An 8,362-nucleotide genomic window follows, 5' to 3' on the forward strand; every position below is an offset into this window, starting at 1 on the left:
CAGACAGACAGACAGATAGATAGATAGATAGTTAGATAGAAGACAGAAAGACAGACAGATAGATATATAACAGACAGAAAGACAGATCGGTCGATCGATCGATCGATAGATAGATGGATGGATGGATGATGGATGGGTGGACGGACGGACGGACAGGCAGACAGACAGACAGACAGACAGACAGATAGATAGATAGATAGATAGATAGAAGACAGACAGACAGACAGATAGATATATAACAGACAGAAAGACAGATCGGTCGATGGATGGATGGATGGATGGATGGATGGATGGATGGATGGATGGACGGACGGACGGACGGACGGACAGACAGACAGACAGACAGACAGACAGACAGACAGACAGACAGACAGGCAGACAGACAGACAGACAGATAGATAGATAGATAGATAGAAGACAGACAGATAGATATATAACAGACAGAAAGACAGATCGGTCGATCGATCGATCGATAGATGGATGGATGGATGGATGGATGGACGGACGGACGGACGGACGGACGGACGGACGGACGGACAGGCAGACAGACAGACAGACAGACAGACAGATAGATAGATAGATAGATAGATAGATAGAAGACAGACAGATAGATATATAACAGACAGAAAGACAGATCGGTCGATCGATCGATCGATAGATGGATGGATGGATGGATGGATGGATGGATGGATGGATGGATGGACGGACGGACGGACGGACGGACGGACGGACGGACAGACAGACAGACAGACAGACAGACAGACAGACAGACAGACAGACAGACAGACAGACAGATAGATAAATGGATAGATTGCTTTGACTCTTTCTCATGATCGCTATATTTGGTACAAAGAGCCCTTTTGTTCCCTGAAGCCACTTCCTCTATAGACTTGTTTGAAGTGTGGCCTCTTATGTGGCTCCCAGCGTTCGTGCTGTTTATCATCTGACACGTTAATAACCTCCATGACAGTGTTTATTATTCCAGTCGCTGCTACAAACACACATGATTGCAAACATTAAAAGAAGGCTAAACAAGAACGACCACAACCTGATGACAAACATTCGCTGCACGCAGACGTCGGCGTCCGAGGGTCTCTCACGACCAACCGCACTGAAACCTGAGGTGGCGCTACACAACAGGCCGGCTCTCGTTTCAACCGACGGTGTACCTGAAGGCACTGTACACACAGGCAGGATTAGCCTTCTGAAGGAGTATTGGAACCAAACTTCGGCTGTAGAGGATCAAACTCAATTACTGTTTGCCGGATTTGACTTCACCAGTTTAATAATATGTGAGTTTAAGTCTTAAGCCGCACGGCCTTTTTTCCCATGAGCCGCCGCCAGAGAAGAGATCTGCCGCTTCCTCTGTCAGCGGCCGATCGCCACATCAGAATAAATAATCCGACCTCAAATCAAAGCGCTTCTTGTCGCCCGGCTCCTCGAGGTGGACGCAGCTGGGAAGGCCTCTCTTTGAGTGGCGGGCACATGAAAGCAGCAGATTTTCCTGCTGCGCATCTCTGGAAGGCAAAGCTGTGATTAGGGTTTGTGGTGGGAATTCTTTCTCTGAGTCATTTGCCTCCAGTGGAAGGTTTCGCTGGTGGATTTCATCCACATTCCAGCTGCTCTTCGTGGGCATCTGGAGGTGTTTTAATGGGCTAAATTTAGAATATTTGCCCTGCCTTCTCCACTGGAAACACTGGACCAATCTCAAACTGAAAAGTGTTTCTGGTTTAATGCCTTATATTCAGCCGCACCGAATAAACTTTTGTGAGGATTAGTTGTTCGTTTGTTGCTGACCTCTCCACTTCCGTGAACTGTAACGCTTTTGTTTCCTTGCTGTCAAACAACTTTGAAACAAAGAGTTAATGCAGTAAAATATATTCCAGCCATCCACTCTCTCACCAGAAGCCTCTTCAGGAGTCATTCAGTCCAACATGTTGCTCACTCCTGTTGCATCACATTTTGGACTTGGTTCTCTCACTCGTGACCAAGACTCCCCATGACCACGATGTACTGCAAATAAATGTAGAAATCAAGTACAGTTAGGACCGTGTATTTACTGTAATGACAAAGCTCCAAGTTGTCATGTCCATGTTCAGTGCTTTTATTTTGTTCCCCGGTGGTGTGTTTTCCTGTTTCCTGTCCTGCTTGTCACTCCAGCGTTGCAGGCACACAGCTGGAACCAATTCCACAATTAAGCCTTCCTGCTTTCTACACCTTGGTTCCAGACTGCTGTGCCAGATGGTTGCTTCATGTCTTCTGGTAAAGTTCTTCCTCCTTTAGCTGTTTATCCTGTGATACTCAGGTGTGTGTTTGTTGACTCACATTTTGCTTTTTCCATTTTGATTCTTCCTTGTGTGCGCATGCGTGCACTTACGTATTTCCACCACCAAGTGTTTTCTGTTTTTTGGGCCTTATGTGTTTTTGTTCTTCCTGTTTTTAGGCTTGACTTTGATTCGCCTGTTTTCTTTTTTTTTTTTTTTTTTCCCTGTCGCTGTGTGTTTTTGGTGATGACGTCCTTGTTTTCTTCGATTATTCTTCATGTTTTCGTTTTTTGTTGTTCATTCAATATTGTCACCCTTACTCTCATTGGTCTGAGTTTTCTGTTTACCCTGGCAACGATTTTAGCACCTGACACAGTACTGTTTTAAAATGTGTGTTAGCTCATTAAATACAGGACTGTTATTAGATTCAATCTTTTAACCTTGTTTCATCAGCCTCTCACCCTAAACCCAACCATTCAAAACAAATGGCCAGACTGACTCTCAATTTGACTCCTTAAATTGAGGCTTAACCTTGTGGGGACTGGCAAAAATGTCCCTTTTTAAAGCAAAATATCCTGAATGCTTTCCTCAGATAAGCATTTGTTTGCTAGAACAGCCCAACAGTAACAAAACAATCTTCAGAAAAACCTCAAATACAAGACAAAAGCAAAACATTTTCTACCTAGATGTTACATTTACAACAACTACAAAATCTGTGAATTTTCCTTTGACTGCAGTGCGATTAACTACTTTCACAATGTAGTTATGAATTCTTCAAGTGCCTTTTCCCATGATATGCTATTTTGGTTGGAACAAATGTTTCTGCCTGGTGCCAGGGTTCTGGTCCGTTTCACGCCTTGTTCCATCAGTCAAAGCCAGACAGTCATCCTCTTATCTCTAACACAGTCATGAAACCAGCACGTGTCAATGAAACAAAATGACTGACAGCATTGTTCATTCTAGCTGGGGACAGTTACCTCAGTACAGGTGAATGCAGCTGTTGAATTTAGAGTCCGTTTGTGATTTGAAAGTCAAATTGAGTTGTTGGCACTTCATCTATTGCCGCTGTTCAGGATCTGCTTTGCATGCTGTGCTGCCAGGTCGGAGAATAATAGAGCACAAACATGTAACTGCAGACTTCCAGCCGTGGCTCAGCACCTGCCTGTTTCGGCTGGAATATGTCTGCAGGCTGTTCTTTGTCTGCCTTTGTCCGTTTTCAAAACATCAACGTCCTGAACAGTTCCACAGCTGGCGGTCAGATTTACCCTGTATTGTCACTGCTTTTGAGCAAGTGTACGGTTAGCTTATAACCTCTGTGCTGAATTTATATGATGATAAATTTGAACTTAAAGGAATTTAGTAGGTTTCAAACACAAACACACCTGAAAGATTAATGATATTCAGGGCGTATCCTCAAAGGTTGGAGCAGAGGTGGGCAAAGTGGGGCCCGGGGGCCACATGCGGTCCTTTGCCCGTATATATGTGGCCTTCACGAGGACAAAATATATAAAAGACATACTTTTTTCATCATTTGTAATGCAAAACATAACAGATATTTCAGGCCTTTACATTCCCCTTTTTAACTTTTTTAAATTCAAATGAATTTCATGGTTCATTTTGTTGACTGATACATTTTAACAGAATAACTTGTTCCTCAAAGTAAAACAATAAATAAATACATTTTTTAAAATGCCTTGTCATGAAGTTCCTTCATATTTATAATGCACAACTGTGAAATATTAATAATGTAGGATAAAAATACATTTTATACTAGATACCTAGAAATGAAAATGAAGTTACAGTGCATTTAATATGGTGGTTTGTCCTCCTCTGTCCTTTGACTTGAGGCCCTCGCATTTGTCATAGTATTATCATGTGGCCCCCTAAATTTCCCACCGCAGCAGTTTGTCAAAATACTTGGAAAAAAAGATAATGCTATAATATATTTATACTGTAGCCAATGGCATCACGATTACAGAGGTGCGTGACCTCCCTGTGTCGACAAGTTGGCAATTCTTCTCCGATTTTTTTCATCAATACATTATTATTTCCGTATTGATCATGACAGGAGTCATTGTTTTTCATCCTTCACCAGTTAGTCTCTTTACATGCGGAGAATAAACAGACACAGCAATAAACCAACTCCTCAAGAAGCTTCACAACCGTCCGTACTTTGACTCCAACGGCAGTAAATTCTCTCGTAAATCTTACCCGCTGTTGACAACACAAACCCTTGATCCGACAAGTCTGTAAATGAGATTTTACTTGTTCGACCAACAGCATGTCAGTTGGGCCCCCGCAGTGGGACATTCCTCTGGGGTTTAGAAGACATCTCGCGCATTGTCTTCATGACTCTCCCCGGCTATATCAGTCAGTCTCCAATTAGCAGCCCACATTGTCTGCAGGATTAGAGGTGGCGGGACAATTCCCGCCGGCTCCACACACGCAGATCTCCCAGCAACTGGCACAGAGCTTAATCCCGCTCAGTATGTGTGTGACTGGGCCAGAGGAGTGGGTGTTCACCAGGATAATCCAGGTATCACGTATCCACGGGGACTTGAACTTTGTCATGAGGAGCACTTGAGAGGAGGACTTCTCAAGGAGGGGAAGCAGTGTGCCGTGCCCCAGATGACCTTTGGCTCCGCTTTGTTCTTCTGAGGTGGAGCGTGCAGGAAGTGAGCCTTTTCGGGTTTCGGTATTTGCCCTCCGACCCACAAAAAAAATAAAATACATAAGTAAAACAAACTCATGTTTCTAGTCATGGTATGAATACTTTTTCAAGTTAATGGGAATCACACCAACACCTGAAGCTGTGAGCGCTCCATTGTAGCCCAGACAAAGACGTGGTAGTGGCCTCGGGCCATAGCCGACCCAGAGATCCAGGGGGTCCGGACACACATGATGACAGTAAAACAACAGGATGCCACCTCCCAGAACCAGAAACGGTCATGTGTTTACACGCTACCATCTTGTGATGTTATGATTCTGCAAAAGCCGAGACGGCGAATCAAATCTCTGGCTGCGGGTGAAATTCAGTGAGACTGGCGCCTCTGTCTTTTAGGCTTAGCTCCTCTCAAAATAGAGCCAGATTTGCCAAGGTGTCGTAAACACAGGCAAATATTAAAAGATACAAATCTTCGCTGGTTGAATTTGAATAACTCACCATAATGCTGCTCTTATTTTCAGTTCAAGTTTCATTCTCCTGTTGACAATGAAGAGCCACAAACAGCGCATTTTATTGAGGCTGCAGGCCAGATTCCATTCGTGCGAGGGCTGCCATTGGCCCCCGGGCCTGGCTTTGGTCATGCCTGGATATTGGCACTACAACTGGTAACTGGTCTTTCTGTCACGGACATCGGGAAATCTATGACCCGTGGGCAATATCCGGGCCATTAATCCTTTTAATATGGCCTGCAAAACTGGACCAAAGTACCCTATTTATATTTTTAATGGGCGGAGCATTCTAGGAAACTCCCTTTATCAGAAAAGAGAATAAGTGAGGGAAACCTTGCGTGGCACATTCAGACTCACAGATCCTTGTGATGACGATGACTGCAGCTGCTGCTTTGAAGTGTGCAAATCTCAATTCATTCCAGTCTCATTCTGTTGATCAGAGACGAATGAACCCACGACAAGATCGTGAATGTTTTCTGAGCTGTATGAAGTCGTGATGGGCTGGTGAAGCTTCATGAAACTGTGTCGTCCTTTTCAGAGCCCACTAGATGGCACTCTTTGTTCTAAAATGTTTCGATTTAACCAGCCAATTCAGAGACACCTGACATTTTAAAACCAAGAGCTCTGAAAAAGAGGGCCTTGTTTCATGAAGCCTCATCTACCCGTCACTAATACATGCATCTGATCTCTCTACACACATTGAGAGGCTATAAACAAAAATTTCTAGAACTGGCTTTATGAATCAGTTTGGAACTATCGGAGGAGGATCAAAGGCAGGATGAGGTCAGTGTCACTTTCACACACTGTCCTCCAAAGCAGTCAGCTGTGAACACACTTCCTGTAGGTGCCAGCTTCCTGGAGTTCTATGAGTGGATCGGCCCCAGGATGTTTGTCCATAGAACTGGCAAGTAGTGATGGAACCTGCAACTCTAGGAGGGCGTGGCCTGACTAAAACGGTCAGTGACTTGAGTTCCCGAAAGAGAGACTGATCGTAAACTCTCCAGTCATTCTCCTTTTCATTCTTGTACGATGGCGCAAACATGGCCTCCCTGCAACGGATGCTGAGGAATGGCTTTGCACCCAGACCCCCTAGGGGCCGCTAGGGTCAGTGGACTCAAATCGCTCGTCTGAGTACAGGGCGCAAGATGAGCAGAATCTTGTCAGTTCTGTATTGAGTTCACGAGATAGGTCCGCTATTGTCCTCTCGCTGCTGGAAAGGAGATGTTTTACAGGGGATGGTGCTACTTCCTGTTGGGCGCAGAGTGCATTGTTTGTTTTTCCGGTGACAGCTGACACAAAACGCCGACACTGCCTCGTACTAGAAACACCTGGATCCTTCTGGTATTTTGAATCCAGGCTGATTTAACTGTGGACACTTTCATACGGCTAAGAAATGCCAATAGAATCCCCTTGCAGATTTGCTGCTTGCCCCACCCTGCGCTCTCTCCTTCCTCCACGGTACCTAGAATGAATGGGAGCAAGGGGATGAACACCCATGTCTATTGCATGGTTGTTGGATGTCCGAATACTGGGACGACCGATCACACTCCATAAACTTGACGCCTATCAAAGTAATTTTGTTGCTGCATAGAAGAAATATGTACAATGTAGGACCGGCACAAATGCACGATGATATCCAGGTTTCCAGGGACCAAACTCTGATACGAAAAATATACAGTACAATTGTAAAGCAAGCGTTTTGACCCGTCTGTACTTGGCGTTAACAAACATTAACCTAACTGAGCACATTCATGTTCCTGTGGGCAATATACTAGCCTCCATGGGTAGTGTGTCATAGGCTTGTTAAATATAAAATAAAATAAAATAAGTAAAATATATTTGATTTGACCGATATGAAAATGCCATGATCTGGTCGATGTATTTGATCCACATGAAGAGAACTGAGCTGGAGAGGTCAGGTGAATGTGGACAGGCTGTTGATACCCCAAGTAAACTCACAAACAAAAGTTCTTTAAAGGAAAGCCAATAAACGTGTAACAGTTTGGTGGCTATTTAAGCAAATAATCGAGTTGAACCCACTGCTAGCCGGTGATGGGTTGGTGAAGCTTCATGAAACAATGTCCTGATATTCAGTGGCCACTAGATGGCACAGTCTGCTGTACAAGCCTTTGCTTTGAGCAACTATTCATTTTTCTAACAATACTGATAAACCAAGACCGCCACCCGCTGACACTGTTTCATGAAGCTTCATTGACACATAACTACTCATTTCCTAAGCGTACACTGGACCAAAACTTGAAGCGTGATTCACAAAGCGTGCAGCAAACACGTCTACTTCATAACATTATCTGGTGTATTCCTAGCTGTCAATCCTCTGCCTTTTAAACGCTGAGCGGTAATAGGAGTGTAACCGCAGGAGGATGTGGCGCGGTCAGCCTCGCATGTGTCTCCTGTCCATCACGGAACAGATCACCACTGAAGAAGCAGCAGCTCTGCGGTCCAGCCACCTGGCAGCTAGCCTGACCACACTCAGGAAGTGTCTGCGGGAGGAGTGGGGGAAGAGTGCGGGCCCTTCATTCCCCTCTCAGCTCCATTCAGCTCTTCACCTCAAAGCTTTAGTGATGCATTCCTCCAGTCCGGCAACAAGCGGGCTAATTCAGTTTCCTCGACCGTGAGACCGGGTGAAATTTCATTTGCATCGCAGCCTCACTCCAAGATGGAACTCTTTATTTACAACCTCAGGGCCCCACAATAAACAGCAGGAGAGGTGATGTCACTGTGCTTTTCTATGACACACCAGTAGATGAGTAAAGGAAAGTAGCCCGGAGAAGATCCTCATTGTGGAGGGGTGGACGTCAGTGCAGTGCAGATGTGGGGCTTTTTTTGGAAGCAGCAGCTGGTGTGTGGAGCAAGGAACCAGACGGGGGACACCGAGCTGACCCTGACCTCCTGCCTGCTGTCTG

This window comes from Synchiropus splendidus, chromosome 19 (assembly GCF_027744825.2).
Source record: "Synchiropus splendidus isolate RoL2022-P1 chromosome 19, RoL_Sspl_1.0, whole genome shotgun sequence".
Taxonomy (NCBI): domain Eukaryota; kingdom Metazoa; phylum Chordata; class Actinopteri; order Syngnathiformes; family Callionymidae; genus Synchiropus; species Synchiropus splendidus.